At 43.0% G+C, this 24531-nt stretch overlaps 1 protein-coding gene and 1 long non-coding RNA gene across 9 annotated transcripts in view; one reads left to right on the forward strand and one right to left on the reverse strand.

The window, feature by feature from the left end:
- Positions 1-24531, forward strand: part of SMURF1 (SMAD specific E3 ubiquitin protein ligase 1) — a 121780-nt gene that overhangs the window by 64548 nt on the left and 32701 nt on the right. The gene's annotated exons all lie outside the window — the stretch shown is intronic.
- Positions 9518-11370, reverse strand: LOC128930276 (uncharacterized). Its single transcript, XR_008478134.2, has 2 exons — positions 11291-11370; positions 9518-9687 (listed from the first exon to the last, which is right to left on the reverse strand). It is a non-coding gene; the product is annotated as an uncharacterized LOC128930276 (long non-coding RNA).

The following is a 24531-nucleotide window of genomic DNA, read 5'->3' on the forward strand; positions in this document are numbered from 1 at the left end:
AATGTTTTATTCATTTATCCAACAAATAATTATTTCATGATTAAAATGAATTAGAGAAAAGAGTTGCCAAAGCCTATTGTAATCATCCAGACATGAGATAAGAGTTGCCTGGAACTGAGCAGTGGCAGCGGGGCTGGAAAGAATGGACCTCAAAGATAGCACAAAAGATGAATTGATAGCGCAGAGGAGTCACTGAATGTGGCAAGCAAAAGTGATCGGCCCACACTATCGTTGCTTTTCTTGCTGATGCCTTTTTTGTTGTTAGCTAAACTCTAAACTCTTATGCGCAGACACTACCTTTTATACTCCTTTGCAATAGGTGCCATTGGCTTTTTATTCTTGTTTAAATAATTTATTTAAAATATATTACTCCGCACAGCAGGGCATTTTAAACTCCGACTTAAAATCCCCTAAAATAATGCTAAGAGTGACGAATACTTAAAAGAAACAAATGCCACTTCTGTATGTCTTCAAATCACTCTTGTGTTTAATTTTCTTTTTTGGGCAGGATCTTGCTGTGTTGCCCAGGCTGGAGAGCAGTGGTGCACTCATAGCTTATTGAAGCTTTGACCTCCTGGGCTCAAGCAGTACTTCCACCTCAGCCTCCCAAGTAGCTGGGACCATAGGCACGTGGCACTATGACTATCTCAGTTTTAAAAATTAAACAAAATTTTTGTTTTGTAGAGATGGGGTTTTGCAGTGTTGCCCAGGCTGGTCTCAAACTCCTGAGCTCAAGTTCCTCCCATCTTGACCTCCCAAAGTGTTGGAATTGTAGGCATGGGCCACTGCACCCAGTACATTTAATTTTTTTTAGATAAAATTGTAATACCTTAAGCTTAACCCTTTAAAGTGCATAATTTAGTATTTTTATTAGAGACGGAGTTTCACTATGTTGGCCAGGCTGGTCTAGCAGGTGATCCACCTGCCTCGACCTCCCAAAGTGCTGGGATTACAAATGTGAACCACTGCGCCTGGTCGTGGAAAATGATATTTCCTAGTAGTTTTGATTTGCTAATGATGTTGAACATCTTTTTTTTTGAGACAGAGTTTCACTGTTGTTACCCAGGCTGGAGTGCAATGGCACGATCTCGGCTCACCGCAACCTCCACCTCCTGGGTTCAAGCAATTCTCCTGCCTCAGCCTCCCAAGTAGCTGGGACTACAGGCGCACGCCACCATGCCCAGCTAATTTTTGTATTTTTAGTAGAGACGGGGTTTCACCTCGTTGACCAGGATGGTCTCGATCTCTTGACCTTGTGATCCACCCGCCTCGGCCTCCCACAGTCCTGGGATTACAGGCTTGAGCCACCACACCCGGCCGATGTTGGACATCTTCTTTAAGTGTATCAGCCATTTGTTCATCTTCTTTGGAGAAATGTCTGGTCAGATCCTTTGCCTATATTTTAATTGGCTTATTGTGTCTTTTTATTGCTGATCTGTAGTATTCTAAGTGAAAGAAGTCAATCTGAAAAGGGTATATACTATATGATTCCAACTATGTGACATTCTGGAAAAGGCAAAACTTTACAGACAGTTAAAAGATCAGAAGTTGCCAAGGGGAGGAGGAGAATAATGGGTAGAATACAGAGGATTTTTAAGGCAGTGAAACTATTCCGTGTGATACTATGGTGGCTACATGTCATTCTACATTTGTCAAAACCTGTAGAATGTACTACACCACAAGTGAACCCTCAGGTAAACTATAGACTCTGTATGATAACGATGTGTTAACATAGGTTCATGGATGAGAATAATGCGGTGCTCCGGTGTAAGATACTGACAGTGCATGCATTCGTCTGCTCTTGCAGTGCTATAAAGAAATACCTGATACTCAGGAGGCTGAGGCAGGAGAATTGCCTGAACCCAGGAGGCGGAGGTTGCAGTGAGCCGAGATCGCGCCATTGCACTCCAGCCTGGGTAACAAGAGCGAAACTCCGTCTCAAAAAAAAAAAAAAGAAATACCTGAGACTGGGTAATTTATAAAGAGGCTGAACAGGAAGCATGATGGCTTCTGAGGAGGCTGCAGGAAACTTTCAATCATGTGGGAGGTGAAGGGGAAGCAGGCACATCTTACATGGCCAAAACAAGAGGAAGCGAACCAAAACAAGAGGAAGCGAAAGAACGAGGGGCATGCTCTTTGCTACACACTTCTAAACAACCAGGTCTTGTGAGAACTATTCATGAGAACTCCACCCCCATGATCCACCCACCTCTCACCAGGCCCCACTTCTAACACTGGGGAGATTTGGGTGGGGACACAGATCCAAACCGTATCAGTAAGGGAAGCTGTGCATTTGGTGGGGTCGCCAGTATATAGGACTTTTTTTTTTTTTGAGACGGAGTTTCGCTCTTGTTACCCAGGCTGGAGTGCAATGGCGCAATCTCGGCTCACCGCAATCTCCGCCTCCTGGGTTCAGGCAATTCTCCTGCCTCAGCCTCCTGAGTAGCTGGGATTATAGGCACGTGCCACCATGCCCAGCTAATTTTTTTGTATTTTTAGTAGAGACGGGGTTTCACCATGTTGACCAGGATGGTCTTGATCTGTTGACCTTGTGATCCACCGGCCTCGGCCTCCCAAAGTGCTGGGATTACAGGTTTGAGCCACCGCGCCCGGCCATATAGGACTTCTGTGTACCTTTTGCTCAATGTTGTTGTGCTAAAGCAGCTCTAAAAAATAGAGTCTACTTAGAGAAATAATTCAAGGGAATGTAGATTATGTGTCAGAGGCAGGAAGTACTTTAGCAGTGTAGAGAAAGGAGAATCATTGTGGGCCCTAGAGATGAGAGAGGAAAGAGGATTTGAGCAGTCACCTGAAGAATGACTAGGATTTCAGTCACTGGACAGTGGTTCAATGTGTGCAACCTTGGACAAGGAATGTTTTAGACTGCTAGTTTCTTCACACAGTTTGTGGAGGAAATACAGGAGACAATGTAGGTGAAGAGATTAACACAGAGTCACGCATACAGTAGTAAGTGGAGCTCTTCAGCAAATACGGATTAAATGCCTACTGTGTGCTGTGCACTCCTGTTGAGCCTGCATTCTACCTGAAATGTTGGCTAGATGTTATCGAAAGGTGGGCAACATGGAACACAAAGAAAGACCCAGAGGTCAACATTTCTATGTCCTGGTCTGTGAACCATGAAGCAAACCACGTTTGAATGACAAGGTTGCTAAAGCAGATCAAGAGAAACTGCAGTTTTGGGGGTTTTGAACCCGAAGAATGCAGTTGGTAGGCAGTGGAGATCTTTGAAAAATCAGGATGGATTTTAATAATGTATTAAGAACAATCTGGATTTGAATCAACATAGGAAGCAGGGATTTTAGTTTGAGACTTTTTCAGTAATTTTGAAATCATTACCCAGGATTTTCGTTGGTTTGTTGATAATGGGTAGTTTATTTATTTGTGAATCCCAAATGTACTCCGTCACCATTCCACTGAATAATTTACAAAAGCAAACGGCAGGGGTTTCATGTTTTTTCTTCTCCTAGTTTAATATTGTGGCAGTCATATCATACTTTGTTTTAGACGAATTTAACAGGAGTTAATGTTTCCAAGTAAATCATTAGTATCTAAACAGTGTCTTTTGGACATTGGCCTGAGGATGTGGAACTTTTTTCTTGAAAAAATGAAGCAGTGTACAAAATGCTAAGCATTTGTTTTATCTTAACAAGGTTCTCTCTTTTGTTTGGTAACATTTTTATTGAGATAACTCACATACTGTAAAACTCAACATTTTAAATTTACCATTCTGTGGTTTTTAGTATAATCAGAGTTGTGCAACCATCACCACAATCATTTATGGAACATTTTCTTAACCCCCAAAAGAAACCATGTATCCCTTAGCTGTTAAGCCCAGATCCCCTTATTTCCTGCCCCTCCCAGATCCTATTATCCAAACCCTAATCTACTGAAAAGCAAAAAATTTAAAAAATATATTTAAAAATAGTATAAAAAAGCATTAATACTCAGGAATAAATTCAACAAAAAAAGTATAAGACTTTTACACTAAGAACTCTAAAACATCATGGAAAGAAATCAAAGAGGACCTAACGAAATGGAAAGACAGCCCACGTTCATGGATTGAGAGACTTGCCATTGTCAAGGTGGGAGTCCTCACTGACCAGATCTATAGATGCAGCTTGGAACCTAGTAGCATCCCAGGAGGGGTTTGTTGTTGTTGTTTTGGAGAATTTGACAAGCTGACTGAAATTTATATGCAAATGTAAGAGATCTAGAATAGCTAAAACAGTCTTGAAAAAACAAGAACAAAGCTGGAGATGTGCACTTCTCAATTTCAAAACTTACTACAAAGCCAAAGTAATTAAGACAGAATGGTACTGCCAATAGGGTGGATATAGCGATCAATAGAATAGACTTCGGAATCCAGAAATAAGCCCTCATATTTATGGTCAGTTGATTTTCTTTTTTTTTTTAATTGGTAATTTTTATATGTTTTTTACAATAAAAAAATTTAAAATCGCTTGGCTGCAGAGGGAGATTCTATCTTCACCTTCTAAGGCAGTTTTATCTAAATATCTTTGAAAAGATAGTCCAAAAAAAAAAAAAGACAATCAATGCTTGGACCTCAAGTTATACAGAGAAGCAAGAGACCAATGGAGACTTGTCTCCCATGGCATATACACTACAGTGGTGAGATCTGGCAATTGCCATCTTCATCAGGTGTCCAAACCCAATATGGTCAGCTGATTTTCTTTTCTTTTTTTTTTTTTTTTTTTTGAGACGGAGTTTTGCTCTTGTTACCCAGGCTGGAGTGCAATGGCGTGATCTCAGCTCACTGCAACCTCCGCCTCCTGGGTTCAGGCAATTCTCCTGCCTCAGCCTCCTGAGTGGCTGAGATTACAGGCACGCGCCACCATGTCCAGCTAATTTTTTGTATTTTTAGTAGAGACGGGGTTTCACCATGTTGACCAGGATGGTCTCGATCTCTTGACCTCGTGATCCACCTGCCTCGGCCTCCCAAAGTGCTGGATTACAGGCTTGAGCCACTGCGCCCGGCTGGTCAGTTGATTTTCAACCATGATGACAAGATAATTTGATAGGGGAAATTGTCTTTTCAACAAATGGCCCGGGACAAGTGGGTATACATATGCAAAAGAGTGAAGTTGGGCTCCTCCTCAAGAACTATTAGGAGAAAATGTAGGAATAAATCTTAATTGCTTTGGTCTAGACATGGAATCTTAGCTATGACAACCAAAGCGCAGGCAACAAAAGAAAAATAGATTAATTAGATTTCATCAAAATTAAAAGCTTCTGTACTTCAAAGGACTCTTGAAGAAAAAGAAAACTCACAGAATGGGAGAAAATGTTTGCAAATTATGTTTGAAAAGGGTCCTGTCTCTAGAATATACAAAGAGCCCTTACAACTTTACAATGAAAAAACAAGTAACTCAGTTTAATACATGGGTAAAGATCTGAATAGACATTTCTCCAAAGAAGGCATACCACATGGCCAGTAAGCCCTGAAAAGATGCTTAGCATCAAAGTCATCAGAGACATGCCAATCAAAACCACAGTGAGATAATCCTCAGACTCACTAGATGGCTAAAAGAAAAAAATGAGATCAGGCCAGGTGCGGTGGCTCATGCCTGTAATCCCAACACTTTGGGAGGCCAAGGTGGGCAGATCACCTGATGTTAGGAGTTCGAGACCAGCGTGGTTAACATGGCAAAACTTGTCTCTACTAAAAATACAAAAATTACCCAGGCTTGGTGGCATGTGCCTGTAATCCCAGCTACTTGGGAGGCTGAGGCAGGAGAATTGCTTGAACTTGGGAGGCAGAGATTGCAGTAAGCTGAGATTGCGCCACTGCACTCTGGCCTGGGTGACAGAGCAAGACTCTGTCAAAAACAACAATAACAAAGTGAGATCATATTAAGTGGTGGCTAGAATGTGGAGAAACTGGAACCTTTATGTATTGCTGGTGGGAATGTAAAATTACGTAGCCACTTTGGAAAACACTTTGTCAGTTCCCCAAAATGTTGAACATAGAGTTCCTATGTGATGTAGCCATTCTACCTCTAGGCAGAATCCTCAAGAGAATTAAATACATGTCTGCACAAACCCTTGTTACGTGAATGTTCTACAGTGACATCCCCACTTCAGCCTCTCCAGGAGCTGGAACTAACAGATGTGTGTCACCATGCCCAGCTAACTTAAAACAGTATTTTTAGTTGAGATGGGATCTTGCTATGTTGCCTGGACTGGTCTCAAACTCTTGGCTTCAAGTGATCTTCCTGCCTCTGCCTCTCAAAGTGTTGGGATTATAGATGTGAACCACGTACCTGGCCCAAGATTTATTTTTAATTAGGAAGCAATATATAAATGCATTCTCTTTGTGGAAAGACAAAAATGTTAGGCTAATGGCCCCCTCGTCTACCTCTTCCAAGCCTGGTCTTTTTCCTGTGCTATATCTGCCCAGTCCCTGACCATTGCCCCAGGTAACTATGATTTAATTTTTGCACATGTTTATAGTGATTTGGGGGTCGGGGGAGCTGTTTGTCGCCCAGTCATTCAGATATTAAGGCTGATAGGGGTTCTGGGGCTTCAAGATTCAGTGAGGCTTGGAGATCACTCTCTTTTTTTGTGGGGGAGACAGAGTCTTGCTCTGTCGCCCAGGCTGGAGTGCAGTGGCATGATCACAACTCACTGCTACCTTCGCCTCCTGGGTTCTAGCGATTTTCCTGCCTCAGCCTCACAAGTGGTGGGACTACACACATGCCACCATGCCCAGCTAATTTTTTGTGTGTGTGTTTTTAGTAGGGATGGATTTCACCATATTGGCCAGGATGGTCTTGAACTCTTGACCTCGTGATCCGCCTGCTTCAGCCTCTCAAAGTGCTGGGGAGATCTCTTACCTGCTCTGAGTTCCAGAAGTGACACACAGCACTTTTGCTAGAAGCCCTTCACTCAAATGGTCCCTTGCAGGGAGCAGAGAAGTACAGTCTACCTTTTCCCAGAAGGAAAGGAAAGGGAGACGTGGGGAGCACTGCGGGACTCTACCGTAGCCTGGCGTTTTGCTTCTTTTGTTGTAGTGTCCTGGTTTCAATGTCGGTCTCATCAAACTCAGTTGGGATGGCTTCTCATTCTTTTTTTAGATGGTGGGAACAGTTTTTATGAGGTGGGAATTATCTGTACCTTGAAATCTTGATAGTGTTTTCCTGTAAAACTATGTAAGTTTAGTGCCTTGTTTCTATGGGTAGATTTTTGATTATCATTTCAACTTAACAGCCATTGGTCAGGGTTTCACTACTTGGGCCTGTTTCGGGCAATTTATATGTTCTTAGAAAATGTTTCATTCTAGCTATTAGTTTAAAGTTGGGCCTCTGTGGTGCACTGTTAGGATTTATAAAATTGATCCTTGTGGTTTTATTTCCTCCTTTGTCTTTATTTGGGGGTATCTGTGCCTTTTTTCTTTTTCTTGAGCTTACTTAAAAAGATTTGTTCTTAGGCCAGGTGCGGTGGCTCACGCCTGTAATCCCAGCACTTTGGAAGGCTGAGGTGGGTAGATAATGAGGTCCGGAGATTGAGACCATCCTGGCTAACATGGTGAAACCCCGTCTCCACTAAAAGTAAAAAAATAATTAAAAAAAAATAGCCAGGGTGGTGGTGGTCGCCTGTAATCCCTGCTACTCGGGAGGCTGGGGCAGGAGAATCGCTTGAACCCAGGAGGTGGAAGTTGCGGTGAGCCAAGGTTGCGCCATGCACTCCAGCTTGGGCAACAGAGCGAGACTCCATCTCAAAACAAACAGAAAGATTTCTTCTTCTTTTTTTTAAAGCTAGTCTTTTAAAAGAACTGGCTTCTGGTTTGATTGACAGTTGTTTCCCCTTTCATTAATATGTGCTATTATCTTTATTAATTCCTTCTTTCTGCTTTGTTTATTCATCCTTGAGTTGAAAGTGTAGGTTATTCATTTTTAGTTTTTCTGGGTTTTAGTGCATGAATTTAAGCCTGCATTTTAATATAGGGTATTTTTATTTTCATTTGATACAAATAGTTTCTCATTTCTACTTTAACTTTCTCTTTAATCCGAGAGTTATTTAAAACTATTTTAAAATTTCCAGATGTGTGGATTTATTTAGGATGTAAATTTAGTGAGGATTTTTTGGGTTACATTTAGCGAACAAATGCAGACTGTTTATCAATTTGGGAGATTTGTGAAAGTCTCTTTTGTAGCTTAGTATGTAGTCAGCTTTTCTAAATTCCATGTGTGTTTGGAAAGAGTATGTAGTCTGTTTTACAAGGAAACACTTTTATTGAGTTTATTTCTTTCTTTCATGGTGCGACTTCCTGTAAATGTTGGATGGTTCCTGGTTCTGTGTTCATTCTTGCAGCTGGGATTTCTCTGTGGAGCTGGGGGCAGAAGCTGGGGATGAACTGCAGGAGGGACTCATCCTATGCACTGGACATGATGTGTTCTGCAGTCACTTGCCATCCTGCCCAGAACGTGGCCCTGTGTCCCAGAGCCAGGCTTCTATACTCAGTCTTGCAGATGGAGGAAGAGCCTGGCCCCAGCTCATTGCTTCCGTTGTGGGGTGGGCAGGGACAAGCAATGAGGCGCCCAAGCGAAGCTGCTATGGCAGCTCACATGTCCTGCCTGAAGCATCACTCTAGTGGCCTCTCCTGGGCCTCAGCTTCCTGGCTTCCCACCCGGGAAGCTTGCCCCAAGGGTTGGTCCTGCCTCATGCAGTGGCAGTTGCCTGAGTGTGGCGGTGTCATCTGTCAGTAGCGAAGATTTCCCTCTGCTCCTTTGCTTTCCATCTTTTAGGGCAGCAATCCCCAGCCTTCTTGGCACTGGAGACCAGTTTCATGGAAGGCCATTTCTCCATGGATGGGGTGGGGGAGATGGTTTTGGGATGATTCAAGCACATTCCATTTATTGTGCACTTTATTTCTATTATTATTACATTGTAATACATAATGAAATAATTCTACAACTTACCATCATGCAGAATCAGTGGGAGCCCTGAGCTTGTTTTCCTGCAACTAGACGGTCCCATATGGGGGTGGTTGGAGACAATGACAGATCATCAGGCATTAGATTCTCATAATGAGCACACAACCTAGATCCCTCACATGCGCAGTTCAAAATAGGGTTTGTGCTCTTGAGAATCAAATGCCACATGGCTGATCTGACAGGAGGCGGAGCTAAGGTGGTATGAGAGCTGTAAATACCGATGAAGCTTTGCTTCACGGGGCAGAGAGTGGTTTGAGGACACCTGTTTTAAGGATTCCTTTTGTGAGCAGAGCTGTTTATATGTTTATCTTAAATATCTATTTTGTCGTTCCTATTGGTGTGGCAAGGAAGGGGCAGTCTGCAGCATGTGTTCAGTCTGTCGGTCTCACAACCTAATTATCTGTCAGTTTTATTCAAGTTGGAAGTGTGAAATTAAGCTCTCAATTTGGTGCCACTTTTTTTTTTTAATAAAGACGTGAAAAGCCACAAGATTTCAGATAGCGAAGCAATTAACCGAGAAACAGAATGAAGACTTTCAGGGCTCTGTAACAGCTGTTTTATTTGTGAATTCATTTTTGAAAATCGTATCTTGAGTCTTCAAAACTTTATGTTTTTCTGTGGTTAGCAACATTTCTTTTTTATTTGCTTCTGTCTTCTGTAGCATATTATGCATCAACATGGAAAAATTCCATATTCAGCCCTTTGGAGTTGCCTGATGGTGAAAACCACAAATGACATATTAATAGTCTGAACAGAGAATCGAAAGTGCAACCAGACGGAGCACCAGTGACTGTGGTTAGAAGTGGATACGAATCCTAGCTACTGTCAGCTTAATCCTTTTTTTACAAAGTCACCAATATTTTAATATAAAAAATAAGCTTTTGTTTTTCTCATAAATGTTTTTCATATCATCATTCTTTGCAGAAAAGTTAAAGATTACAACCAGGGGAAAAGAAAAAAAGTTATACCATAACCTATTATGAGAAAAGAAAATAAATAATACCGTGTTAGTTGACATCACTCCAGACTGTTAAATACTCATTTATCCATATACACACAATTTTATGAAAGAGTTTACACTGTCACTGTTTTGTAACCTTTTCTTGTTGTTGTTTTATTATAGACTTTATTTTTTAGAACAATTTTAGACTTACAGAATTATTGCAAAGGTAGGACAGACAGTTCCCATGTTACCTGTACACATACACACACGTGCACACACATGTATACACACATACATACATGTCCAGATTCCCCAATTAACAACATCTCACATGAGTACAGTACATTTGTTGCAGTTAATGAACCAATTTTTATTTATTTATTTATTTTTGAGATGGAGTCTTGCTCAGTCGCCCAGGCTGGAGTCCAGTGGCTCAATGGCAGCTCACTGCAACCTCTGCCTTTGGGGTTCAAGCAATTCTGTCTCAGCCTCCCGAGTAGCTGGGACTACTGGTGCCTGCCACCACATCTGACTAATTTTTGTATTTTTAGTAGAGATGGGGTTTCACCTAATCTTGGTCAGGCTGGTCTGGAACTCCTGACCTCAGGTGATCCACCTGCCTCAGCCTCCCGAAGTGCTGGGATTACAGGCGTGAGCCATCGTGCCTGGCCGAACCAATTTTAATATACTGTTATTAACTGAAGTTCATGCTTTCACTCTCAGTTTTTATCTGATGATATGTTCTGTTTCAGGATCCCATCCAGGATAGGACATTACATTTAGTTGTCATGTTTCCATAGGCTGCTCTTGGCTGTGACAGTTTCTTAGACTTTCCTGGTTTTCGATGACCTTGACAGCTGTAAGAAGCACTGATCGGGTATTTGTAGAATGTTCCTTCAGTGGCATCATCTGATATTGGTGACATGATTAGAATGGGGTTATACATTTTGGGAGGAAGACCACAGAAGTGCAGTACCATTCTTATGACATCCTATGAAAATTACATGCTGTTAATATCAGCATGACTTGTCACTGTTGATGTTGACCTCGATCACCTGGCTGAGGTGGTGTTCATCAGGTTTCTCCACTGTAAAGTTACTCATTTTTCCCTCTTTCTATACTGGACTCTTTGGAAGGAAGTCACTACGCGCAGCCCATACATAAGGAGCAGGGGCTGGGTGTGGTGGCCCACACCTGTAATCCCAGCACTTTAGTAGGCTGTGGCTATAGGATCACTTGAGCCCAGGATTCAAGACCAGCCTGGGCAACATACTTAGACCCCATCTCTATAAAAAATAAAAAATCAGCCAGGTATGGTGATACACACCTGTGGTCCCAGCTACTTTGGAAGCTACGTAGGAGGATCACTCACCCAAAAGGTTGAGGCTGCAGTGAGCTGTGATTGTGCCATTGCATTCCAGCTTGGGAAACACAGTGAGACCCTGTTTCAAGGGAAAAAAAAGAAAGAAAGAACGGAGTAGGGAGTGACGCCACTCCACCTTGATGGTAGAACATCTGAGTCATTTATTTAGAGTCTTTTGCACATGGGATTTGGCTCTTCCCCTGCCCCCCGCATTATTCATTTACTTAGTCATTCCTTAATGTCAGTATGGACTCATAGAGATTGATTTTTTAGTTTGGGTTATAACCCAGGACTATTTTATTTGTTTTACTGCTCAAAATGTTCTAGCTTTGGCCAGTGGGAGCTCTCTCAGTTGGCTCTGGTGTCTCTCTGATGTACCCCCAGCAATACAGTGGGATTTATTTATATTTTTATTTTTAGACAGAGTGCTACTCTGTTTCCCAGGCTAGAGTGCAGCAGCACAATCTTGGCTCACTGCAACCTCCGCCTCCTGGGTTCAAGTGATTCATGTGCCTTAGCCTCCCAAGTAGCTGGGACTGCAGGCCGTGCCACACCTGGCTAATTTTTTTTTTTTTTTTGGTATGTTTAGTAGAGACGGGTTTTGCCGTGTTGTCCAGGCTGGTCTTGAACTCCCGGCCTCAAGTGATCCATCTGCCGCAGCCTCCCAAAGTGCTAGGATTACAGGTGTGAGCTACTGTGCCTGGCCAGATTTTTTTTGCCCTTCACTACCTTCTGTAATGAAGATGCTCTTGTATATCACGTGTCCCAGTCCTAGAATCAGCCATTTCTCCATAGAGCTTTTTCTCCTTCCCCTTCCCCCTACATTTCCTTCTCCTCCCTCCTCCTCCTCCTCCTCCTCTTCATCTTCATTTTCGTCTCTTTCTGTCACCCAGGCTGGAGTACAGTGGTGCAGCCTTGAATTCCTGTCTCCTTTTCCTCCTCCTTTCTTCTTCTTCCTCATCTTCATCTTCGTCTCTCTCGGTCATCCAGGCTGGAGTACAGTGGTACAGCCTTGAATTCCTGGCTCACTACAGCCTTCAACTCCTGGACTTAAGTGATCCTCCTACTTTCAGCCTCCCTTTCAGCCTCCCTAGTAGCTGGAACTAAAGGCATAAACTACCATATCCAGCTAATTTTTAAAATTTTTTGTAGAGACAGGGTCTCCATATGTTGCCCAGGCTGGTCTCGAACCCCTGGGCTCAAGGGATCCACTTACCCTGGCCTCCCAAAGTGCTGGGTAATCAGGCAGGAACCACTGTGTCTAGCCCCCTTTTCCTTTTAATAGAGAATATCAGGAATATAATCTTTTTTCAAACTGAATATATTGTCATGTCATGTCATTATATATTCCTCTACAGAACAGTCTTGCTCTGTTGCCCAGGCTGGAGTGCAGTAGTGCCATCTTGGCTCACTACAACCTCTGACTCCTAGTTCAAGTGATTATCTTGCCTCAGCCACCTGAGTAGCTGGGATTAGAAACACCATCACGCCTGGTGAATTTTTGTATTTTTAGCAAAGATGGGCTTTCACTATGTTGGCCAGGTTGATCTTGAACTCTTGACCTTGAGTGATCTGCCCATCTTGGCCTCCCAAAGTACTGGATTACAGGCATGAGCCACCATGCCCAGCCCTGTTTCTTACCTTTTTTTTTTTTTCTTTTTTGAGATGGAGTCTTACTTTGTCGCCTAGGCTGGAGTGCAGTGGCGTGATCTCAGCTCACCACAATCTCTGCCTCCTGGGTTCAAGCAATTTTCCTGCCTCCATGTGCCACCATGCCTGCCTAATCTTTGTATTTTTAGTAGAGACAGGGTTTCACTATGTTGGCCAGGCTGGTCTGGAACTCCTGACCTCGTGATCCACCCACCTTGGCCTCCCAAAGTGCTGGGATTACAAGTGTGTGCCACCGTACAGCTTTTTTTTTTCAAAGTTTTAAATGATCTTATGGATCTGTTGTTGGCTACACTGACTGGAAACTTTTAATGTCGTGACATAGTTTTTCATTCTTAATGCTTAGTTGTCGATGAAGTAGTGTGAGCCAGTGAATGATATGGTTTTCATTTAGGAGATGGATCAGTTCTTATCTCCGTCACTAACATTGCCAGGTCACCTTGAGCAGTTGCTAAATCTCTCTGAGCTTCTATTTTTCTTCTGTGCTCAATCAAATTGAGCATAATGATTTTACCCTGATTCATACTGTGCTGTGAATAATGATTAGCCAAATAATTATAATGGCTTTTATGATAAAACCAGGCAAAATACTACCATTAAATACTTCAGTGTTATGGAAGTAGCACCATAAAATGATAAACAGGAAAGAAATTATAAGGCACTTTGTTTTAGAAGATTTTGTGTATTTCTTGTTTTTTTTTTTTTTGGAGACGGAGTTTCATTCTGTTACCCAGACTTGAGTGCAGTGCCGTGATCTCAGCTCACTGCAACCTCCTCCTCCAGGGTTCAAGTGATTCTCCTGCCTCAGCCTCCCAAATAGCTGGGATTACAGGTGTCCTCCACCATGCCTGGCTATTTTTTTTTTTTTTTCAGTAGAGACAGGGTTTTACCACGTTGGCCAAGCTGGTCTGGAACTCCTGACCTCAGGTGATCCATCTGCCTCCACCTCCCAAAGTGCTGGTAAGCCACCATGCCTGGCCACCTTCGGATTTTCTGTTGACCTTTCCATGTGTTGAATTAATACTGCCTCGGTTGGACATGTCGGCTCACACCTGTAATCCCAGCACTCCGCAAGGCTGAGGCAGAAGGATTGCTTAGATCAGGAGTTTGAGACCAGCCTGGGCAACACAGTGAGACCCTATCTCTACAAAATAATAATACTACTACTACCTCATTTGGTAGAACACAGAGAGAAAATTCTGACATTACTTTCTTTTGCTATTCCTTTCGATTACTTTTTTTTCCTTTCTTCTTATGTATTTATTTTTTTAAAGAGATGGTGTCTCACTCCGTTGCTCAGGCTGGAGTGCAGTGGTGTAGTCATAGCTCATTAAACTCTTGGGTTTGAGCAGTTCTCCCGCCTCAGACTCCTGAGTAGCTGGGAGCACAGGTGCATACCATGGAACCTGGCTAATTTTTAATTATTATTATTATTTTTTAAGATACAGTGTCTTATTATGTTACTCAGGGGTGGTCTCAAACTCCTGGGCTCAAGGAATCTTCCTGCCTCAGCCTCCCAAAGTGCTAGGATTACAGGCGAGAGCCACTGAGCCTGGCCTTGGCCTTGTTCTGCTGTAAAACATTCCACTGGGTTTATTTTAGATAGAAACATGACCTGGAGATAGAAATTGTCCTATAGAGACAGACTTTACTGAGCACTTTTCTTATCTTCCAAAGCAAAGGTGGTTAGCCTATAATACTTCAGAAGAAACCGAATAAAAGAAAACAATAGTTTGGCAGTTGCTTCCTGTGTGGGGCCTGTCTTCTTTTTCTGCCCGGGAAGAGCTCCTGCTTCAGGGGCTGCAGATTCTGTGTGGGAGATCTAGGGTGTTGGGAAAAATAACGTTTTCATGTTAAAATTAAAAAATAGGGCTGGGCGCCGTGGCTCACGCCTGTAATCCCAGCACTTTGGGAGGCCAAGGTGGGTGGATCACGAGGTCAGGAGATCGAGACTATCCTGGCCAACATGGTGAAACCCCGTCTCTACTAAAAATACAAAAATTAAAGCTGGGCATGGTGGCGCATGCCTGTAATCCCAGCTATTCAGAAGGGTGAGGCAGGAAAATTGCTTGAGCCCAGGAGGCGGAGGTTGCAGTGAGCCGAGATCACACCATTGCACTCCAGCCTGGGTGACAGAATGAGACTCTGGCTCAAAAAAAAAAAAGAAAGAGAATGATCTCCAATTATAGGTTTTCTTAGAATGTGATGGTGTAACAGATCCTTGAAGATCATCTCTTTAAGCTGTAAAAATGATGGTTCCTTAATGAGAGCTTTGTTCAGATAAAAAGGTCCAAATGCCCTCTGGACTTTAGTACTTGTGTTTTGACATGTACTTTATTGCTTTATTTCTCCCACATTATAATAATACTTCTGCTTTGAACCTACAGAATATATATATCTATTTTATTTCTGAAGAACCAGATCTGCCAGGCAGTAGTGTGCAAAGCTTCCAGGCGCTCGACTCCTTGTGGAACGTGGCAGAGGAGTCAGACACATCGCATTGTGGCTCTTGCAAAGCAGTTGTTTTCATACATTCATTCAAGCAGGCAATTATTCATTTATTTCAGCAAACATTGATCAAGCACTAATTTCTGCCAGGCCCTGTGCTCCATGCTAGGAATGTAACAGTTGAGAAGACAACCTCTGTCTTCTCTTGAGTTAGTTACACAGTTAAAAATAAGGTCATTGCCTAATGCCATCTAGCAAATATGTTGAAAGTCAGCTGTGTGTGCCAGGCACTGTTTCAGCCTCTGGGGATATAGTGGTTCATCATAAAAGACAGAGTGCTTGCTTCAGTGGAGCTAGGCATTAAGAATAATGCAAATAAAGAGAAGGTTTAATTTCAGGCTCTGCAAAGAGCTATGATGATGTTGCACTAATATAGAGTGGGATGGGGTGGAGTAGAGATTCCTTCACCCATGAATTAGGAAAAAGCCCATTTGCCCTGTGCGTCCTTGTTCCTCATCCTATGAGAATAAGAAGAGAATAATATATATAGAAGAGCTTTTTGGGCCGGGCGCGGTGGCTCCTGTTTGTCATCTCAGCACTTTGGAGGCGGGCAGATCATGAGGTCAGGAGATCGAGACCAGCCTGCCGACATGGTGAAACTCTGCCTCTACTAAAAATACAAAAAATTAGCTGGGCGTGGTGGCGCGTGCCTGTAGTCCCAGCTACTTGGGAGGCTGAGGCAGGAGGATTCCTTGAACCTGGGAGGTGGAGGTTGCAGTGAGCCGAGATCATGCCACTGCACTCCAGCCTGGCAACAGAGCGAGACTCCGTCTCAAAAACCAAAAACAAACAAAGAGCTTTCTGGACTAGACAGGATCACACAGATAGTATGAGTGTTTGGTGCTGGCAGAGTAGGTGGCCATCAGCCCCTTGTCCTTGGGGCTCAGTTGTGCCTCATAGGAGGGACAGTTGTTTCTGCCACAACAGCCCTGCCTCACCCGCCAGGTTTGGGATATGATCTGAATTCTGTCACACTTCCGATGGCAAACAGTTCACATGATTTTGTCATTTATTTTAAATTTAGTGAAATTGTAGAAGATGAATGATAACGTCCTGATTTTAAGCAAACAGGTGTTTTGAAAACTTACCTCAGGATTGTCAGTTTATTGGAGATCAGTTCCCACCTTCAAAGCCAAAAGGCACAGCTGATGGGTGCTCAAATGTGTTTTGTTGCTTTAGATGGTTTTCCCATAGGAGGAAGTCATTCGATCCTTTAATGGTGTCTGAATAGTGGAAACATGTATGCGTGTTTTGTATGCATAAATGCATTGAGCAAGATTGGAAAAAAGTATTTGTTTCAGTAGCAGACAATGGATTGGAGTTCAGATCTGTATGAGCCTAACATTTTTGGCATTCAAGTCTGTTGATATAAATGAAATGTAATTTTTTTTCCTTCAATGAAAATTTGAAGATATCCTACATTTGTATTAGAATTGACGATCAGTGGCTCTGGTCCAGTGGCCTTGAAAGTGGCACAGCACGTTGGGAGGCTGAGCAGGAGGATCACTTCCGCTCAGTTTGAGACCAGCCTAGGCAACATAGTGAGACCTTGTCGCTACAAGAAATTAAACAATTAGGTGTGGTGGTGCCCGCCTGTAGTCCCAGGTACTCAGGAGGCTGTGGTTGGAGAATCACTGGAGCCCAAGAGTTCAAGACTGCAGTGAGCTGTGTTCATACCACTGCATTCTAGCCTGAGTACAGAGCGAGACCCCATCTCAGAAAATGAATGAATGAATGAATAGATGGATGAATGGATGGGAGATGGGGTTCCTCCCTCAGAGGCACTTAGCTGGGAACAAAGCCACCTGTATGGGAAGCAATTGAATATAAACTATATGATTCTTAAAGTAAATAGGATTAAAAAGAGGGAGCTGATCATTGATGGTTAGGGTTGTAATTCCCAGAGCAGTCAAAACATTTATGTACATGTGGCCATCAGTATAATATTGGCGAAATTTTATTTTGCCAAGTCACTGCTCTAGCACTAATTTTTGTTCTCTCTCATTTTTTTTCATTTTAACATGAAAAAAGCAGGAAAGACAACACGAGAACAAAGAACAGCCACTTAAAATTAGTTGAGTTTTATGAAAACTCCGCTTAACTTGTCCTTATTTTTTTGGTTTTGGCACTAGTGAAAATGTCATCACAGACGACGCTGGGTAACACTGGCGTGAGTAAGGCTTCACTGACAAAACGCCTGGCCCGGACCCTGAATCTAGGCCCCAGCAAAGAGAATGGGGATTGTCTGAGGCTTAAGTAGCAAGAATAAACTCTTGGAGGTAGTTGGGGTGGCGAAAAGGGGGTAATCCAAGCTATACCTTGAGGAATAGTGGGAGATAAATGTGTTGTTAGGGAATGAGAAATTGTAAAACCCAGGGAGAAACTTAGATTCACAGTAAAATATAATACCGAGTCATTAGAGGACTTTTTTGTTGTCTGTGAAAATGCCATTCAAAAGATTGATCTGAGCTGGGCACAGTGGCTCAGGCCTGTAATCCCAGCACTTGGGGAGGCTGAGGCGGGAGGGTCACTCGAGGCCAGGTATTTGAGAGCAGCTTGGGCAGCACAGCGAGACTTCGTTTCTCCGAAATTTTTAAAAATAGGAAAATGAGCTGAGCATAGTGGTGCACGCCCATAGTCCCAGCTACTGAGGAGGCTGAGGCAGGAGGATCACTTGAGCCCAGGAGTTTGACACTGCAGTCAGCCGTGATTGTGCTCCAGCACTCTAGACTGGGCGAAGAGCGAGACCCTGCCTCTGCAGAAACAGAAGAGACTGATGTAGTGGCTAAATGTCTTGTGGACTACTGAGGCTTCCATCGGGGAGGGCATAGTTGTGTGTAGGTGATGCCGAGAATAAGAGAGTAGGTATAAAAATAGAAAACAGGCCAGGCGCGGTGGGTCACGCCTGTAATCTTAGCACTTTGGGAGGCCAAGGTGGGTGAATCACGAGGTTAGGAATTCGAGACCGGCCTGGGCAACATGGTAAAAGCTCGTCTGTATTAAAAATACAAAAATTAGCTGGGCTTGATGGCACTCACCTCTTATCCCAGCTACTTGGGAGGCCGAGGCAGGAGAATCACTTGAACATGGGAGGCGGAGGCTGCAGTTGAGCCGAGATCGCACCATTGCACTCCAGCCAGGGCGACAGAGCAAGACTCTGTCTCAAAAAAAAAAGGAACAGACAAATTCCAGAGACCAGAGACATTCAGAAGAAAACAGTGATAGGACTTGGAGACACAGAAATATAAAGTGGAAGAGAGGAATAAAAACATAGTAGTGAAAGTTTCTAGCCACAGGCTAGAAAAATAGTAGAAATAGGCCGGGTGCGGTGGCTCAAGCCTTATAATCCCAGCACTTTGGGAGGCCGAGGCGGGTGGATCACGAGATCAAGAGATCGAGACCATCCTGGTCAACATGGTGAAACCCCGTCTCTACTAAAAATACAAAAAATTAGCTGGGCATGGTGGTGCATGCCTGTAATGCCAGCTTCTCGGGAGGCTGCGGCAGGAGAATTGCCTGAACCCAGGAGGTGGAGGTTGCGGTGAGCCGAGATCACGCCATTGCACTCCAGCCTGGATAACAAGAGTAAAACTCCATCTCAAAAAGAAAAAAAAAGAAAAATAGTAGAAATAGTGACATAAATTAGAAACTTTCTCAAGATTGAATAAAGTACTAAATTTTTGCTGTAGTTCTTTGTCAGAGTGGGTGAAACCACAAGTAGTATTTTTATTTTTTGAGATGGAGTTCTGCTCTGTCACCCAGGCTGGAGTGCAGTGGCCCAATCTTGGCTCACTGCAACCTCCGCCTCTGGGATTTAAGCAGTTCTCCGCCTCAGCCTCCCAAGTAGCTGGGATTAAAGGCGCCCGCCACTGTGCCTAGCTAATTTTTTGCATTTTTTTTTTAGCAGAGACGGGGTTTCACCATCTTGGTCAGGCTAATGTTCAACTCCTGACTTCATGATCCACCCGCCCTGGCCCCCCAAACTGCTGGGATTACAGGCATGAGCCACTGCACCTGTTTTTTTTTGTTGTTGTTGTTCGTTTTTTAGGTAGTCTCGCTCTGTCGCCCAGGCTGGAGTGCAGTGGTGCAATCTCGGCTCACCGCAACCTCCACCTCTTTGGTGCAAGCAGTTTTCCTACCTCAGTCTCCCGAGTAGCTGGGATTACAGGTGCATGCCACCATACCTGGCTCATTTTTTTTGTATTTTTAGTAGAGACGGGTTTTACCATGTTGGCCAACCTGCCTCAGCCTCCCAAAGTTCTGGGATTACAGGCATGAGCCACCATGCCCGGCCTCAAGTCATATTTTGTAACCCTATCTTTTGGCAGGTAAAAGAAGCTCGTGTTACTAACTGAATGTACCTCTTGTTAGCAAAACACTTCTTCCCATGTATTCAAATGCTTCATGAACATTATGTAATTTGCTTTGACCATATCCCTAACATTAGGAAAACGATAGGATGTGATTAGGAAATTATGGGGTGTAAGAGGCATGATTTGGCTAAGGTAGACGGCTGCTTCAGGGTTGGAACCGTAGAACCATGCATTGGTCCACACTGAAATGTAAGCTCCGTTTTCTAGAAATGTGTCTTTTGTTAATTGCTATATTCTTGAAACCTCATTCGTACATTGGTACATAAATGTATTTTTAAAAAATAATAAATCTAAATAGGATGGGATTTTACGCTGTTGAATAAATTACCTTTTATCCATATATCTCTGGAGTGGACAAAGAATTCCATGTCCGGATCACAGAGCTATTTTTGTAGGAGAAATAAGTACCATTAACTTAGCCACATTCAGAATGACCCTAAATGATCCTTATAGAGAATTGAAATGAATTTTTTCTTTCTTTCCTTTCTTCCTTATTCCCTCTCTCTTTTCTTTTCTTTCTTTTTTTTTGTTTTTTTTTTGAGACAGAGTCTCACTGTGTCTCCCAGGCTGGAATGCAGTGGTGTGGTCATAGCTCACTGCAGTCTTGACCTCCCCAGGCTCAGGCAAGCCTCCCATCTCAGCCTCCCAAGTAGCTGGAACTACAGACCTGGCTAATTTTTGTATTTTTTGTAGAGATGGAATCTTGCCATGTTGCCCAGGCTGGTCTTGAACTTCTGGGCTCAAGCAATCCTGCCTGCCTCAGTCTCTCAAAGTGCTGGGATTATAGTCATGAGCCACTGCATCTGGACAAAGCAAAATTGTCTTTGTGTTAACACTGCTGAGACCTTTCCCCACTTTATGATGTAACCAAATTCCACTGGAATGAGTCTTAAACTCAAACATTGTAAGTATGTGCAAAGAATAATATTTGCGAGTTATGTGACCAGGATTTTTCTATTCAGAAGCAATCTAGCACCAGCACCTCCAAAATCCAGGGCCCAGAATTGGTGGCTAATATTTGAGACTACACAGGCAAGCAGGGAGGAATCGGAGTCTCACAAAGCTAGAGTTTTGCAAGGGGAAGCCACTGGAGAATTTTAAAAGGCAGACAGACAGGTTGGGTATGGTGGCTCACGCCTGTAATCCCAGCACACTGGGAGGCCAAGGCGGGTGGATCATGAGATGAGGAGTTCCAGACCAGCCTGGCCAGCATGGTGAAACCCCGTCTCTACTGAAAACACAAAACTTAGCCAGGCATGGCGACACACGCCTGTAGTCCCAGCTACTCAGGAGGCTGAGGCAGGAGAATTGCTTGAACCTGGCAGGTGGAGGTCCAGTGAGCCAAGATCGAGCCACTGCACTCCAGCCTGGACGACAGAGCGAGACACCATCTCAAAAAAAAAGGAAGACAGACACGAGATGTAAGTCTTAACGATCACTTCATCATAGCTTGTGTTGGGAGCTTGGACAAACGTGATGCTAAGAATGTGACATATTTGAGATCGAGAGGAAAAGGACATGTAATCTCACTTGTGCCTTCCATGGGGCTGCTAAGGTCTCTGAACTGACCCATCCTGGGAGAGGCCAGGTTTCTAGTCAGACTGGAAGAACTTCAGTTTTGGACACTAGTTTTCCATGAGAGTTGTTGAGGTATTCTAAGATTTGGGAAAGAAAAGGAAAATTGAAGCAAACAGAACGTTACAGGGCCACATGGAGAGAGCTCAAATAGATGGTGATTTCAAATTAATGTGAGAAAACTAATAGCACTTCTATATCCAGATAATGAGAAAATGCAATAAAAGGAATGATTCTATCCAAATAGAAATGTCCAAGACTTTTATGAAATACTTTAAAATCTCGGCCGGGTGCGGTAGCTCACACCTGTAATCCCAGCACTTTGGGAGGTGAAGGCTGGCGGATCGCTTAACCCAGGAGTTCCAGACCAGCCTGGGCAACATACTGAGACTCCGTCTCTACAAAAAAATTTAAAAAAATTATCCAAGTGTGCTGGTGTATATGTGTGGTCCCAGCTCCTCAAGAGGCTGAGGTGGGAGGCTCACCTGAGACTGGGAAGTTTCAGGCTACAGTGAGCTGTGATCACACCACTGCACTCCAGCCTCGGCGACAGAGACCCTGTCTCAGAAAAAAAAACAAAAAGAAAAACTAACTCACTTGAGGGCATTGAAAAACTTAACAAATTATTCAAATTCAAGAATGAGAATACTCAGTATTATAAGCAGGTAAAAAAAATTCCCTTATGAAGTCATTTTTTAAAAACTTGCTCAAAATGATTCTAAATGTTAATGGGAAAAAGAAGCACATGAGACTAGCCAGGCAAATGCTGAACAAACAGTAATGATGAGGTTTGGGGCTGTGGATTTTTTATTTTACGTATTTCCACATGTTCAAACATGTATTACTTTTGTAATTAGAGTAACAAGGAATGGAGCATCAGCAGGAGGTGTAATTAATAGTGATCTATCCACTAAAAAGACTGAGGTGGAAAGGAAGGACATAAAGATTACATTACTCTGAAGAAGAAATATTAACTATGCGGAAATAAGATCAAGGATGTTGATTATCAAGGAAGACTATGGACAACTGTATGCCAACAATTTGATAACTTAGGTGAAATCAACAAAGGTCAACAAAGAAACTGCCGAGGCTGAAGAAGAAATGGAAAAGTCTGAATAGACCTAACGAGGCCAACAAACCTGTAAATTCACAAACTGCCCAGGGCTGACTGAGGAAGAAATGGAAAAATCTGAATAGGCCTATAGAAAGTAAAGAGATTGCGTTAGTAATTTTATATTAAATTACTAATATATTAATTGAATTAATATACTTCTCACAAAGAAAATGAAAAGCCCAGGCCTAGATGCTGTCACTGGTGAACTCTACCAAACATTAAAGAAAAATTAATACCAATTCTTCACAAATTCTTCGAAAACAAAACAAACCAACACAAAGAGACGAGGAGGAGGAGGGAGTGTTTCCCCGCTCATTCTATGAGGCCAGTATCACTCTGATACCAAAACTGGAGAGCCTATGAAGGAAAATAAAATACAAACCAGTATCCCTTTGGAATATAGATGTAAATCTCCTCAACAAAATACTAGCAAACTGAGTATAGCAATATATCAAAAGGATCGTGTACCATGACCAAGTGGTGTTAATCTCACAATGCGCGGTTGGTTTAACATCTGAAAATCAATTAATGTCATGCACCGTATCTGTAGACAAAGGTCAAACACCAAAGGAGCATCTCAACACATGTAGAAAAAGCGTTTGACAAAATCTAACACCATTTTGTGATGTCAAGTGATCCGCCCGCCTTGGCCTCCCAAAGTGCTGGGATTACAGGCATAAGCCACTGCACCTGGCCTAGGGATGCATTTCTTTTTGGGGTGACAAAAATGTTCTAAAATTGATTGTAATGATAGTTGTCCAACCATGAGTATTCTAAAAACCATTGTATTACGTACTTCAAATGGACGAATTGTGTGGTATATAAATGATATCTTGGTTGGGCATGGTGGCTCATGCCTGTAATCCCAGCATTCTGGGAGGCGGAGGTGGGAGGATTGCTTGAGGCCAGGTGCTTGGGACCAGTCTGGGCAACATAGTGAGAGCCAGTCTCTTAAAAAGAAAAAAAAAAAAAAAAAAAAGAAATTAGCTGGGTGTGGTGGTGTGTGCCTGTAGTCCCAGTGACTTGAGAGGCTGGGCTGGAGGATCTCTAGAACCCAAGGGTTTGAGGCTACAGTGAGCTACAGTTGTGCCACTGCACTCCCGCCTGGGGTGATGGAGTGAGACCCTGTCTCAATAACTAACTAACTTGGCCAGGCTTGGTGACTCATGCCTGTAATCCCAGCACTTTGGGAGGCTGATGTGGGTGGATTACTTGAGGTCAGGAGTTCAACACCAGCCTGACTAACATGGTGTAACCCTGTCTCTACTAAAAATACAAAAAAAATTAGCCAGCCATGGTGATAGGCACCTGTAATCTCAGCCACTCTGGAGGCTGAGGCAGGAGAATTGCTTGAATCCGGGAAGTGGAGATTGCAGTGAGCTGAGATCGCGCCATTGCACTCCAGCCTGGGCAACAATAGTGAAACTCTGTCACACACACACACACACACACACACAAGTAGAAATACCATAGAAATCCATGGTACACAAGTGTGTGTGTGTGTATGTGTGAGTGTGTATATATATATATATTGTTAAAGCTGTTATATAAAAACTAAGTGAAACTTGGCAGAACAATATCTATTATGCGAATACATTTTTGTAAAATACAAGTTCTTAAAAAAACATAATATTCTTAAAATTGAGCAGAATTTGTGAAGCAGTGCAGAAGAGGAAAGTAACTCAGAGTTTTCTCCCCGATGGTCACTTGCGCCGTATAGCGAGCAGGTCTGGTGACAAACTGTCTTAACCATCATTGGTACTACCTCATGACTCATTAATAAAGTAGTAAGAGCCTTAATTGCATTATTTTTGTACATCAACACTGTGCTAAGTTCTTTGTTTTGGAGACAGAGCCTTGCTCTGTCGCCCAGGCTGGAGTGCAGTAGCCCCATCTCGGCTCACTACCACCTCTGCCTCCCGGGTTCAAGTGATTCTCCTGCCTCAGCCTCCTGAGAAGCTGAGATTATAGGCATGCACCACCATACCCAGCTCATTTTTATATTTTAGTTG

Source organism: Callithrix jacchus, chromosome 2 (assembly GCF_049354715.1).
Source record: "Callithrix jacchus isolate 240 chromosome 2, calJac240_pri, whole genome shotgun sequence".
NCBI classification, from domain to species: domain Eukaryota; kingdom Metazoa; phylum Chordata; class Mammalia; order Primates; family Cebidae; genus Callithrix; species Callithrix jacchus.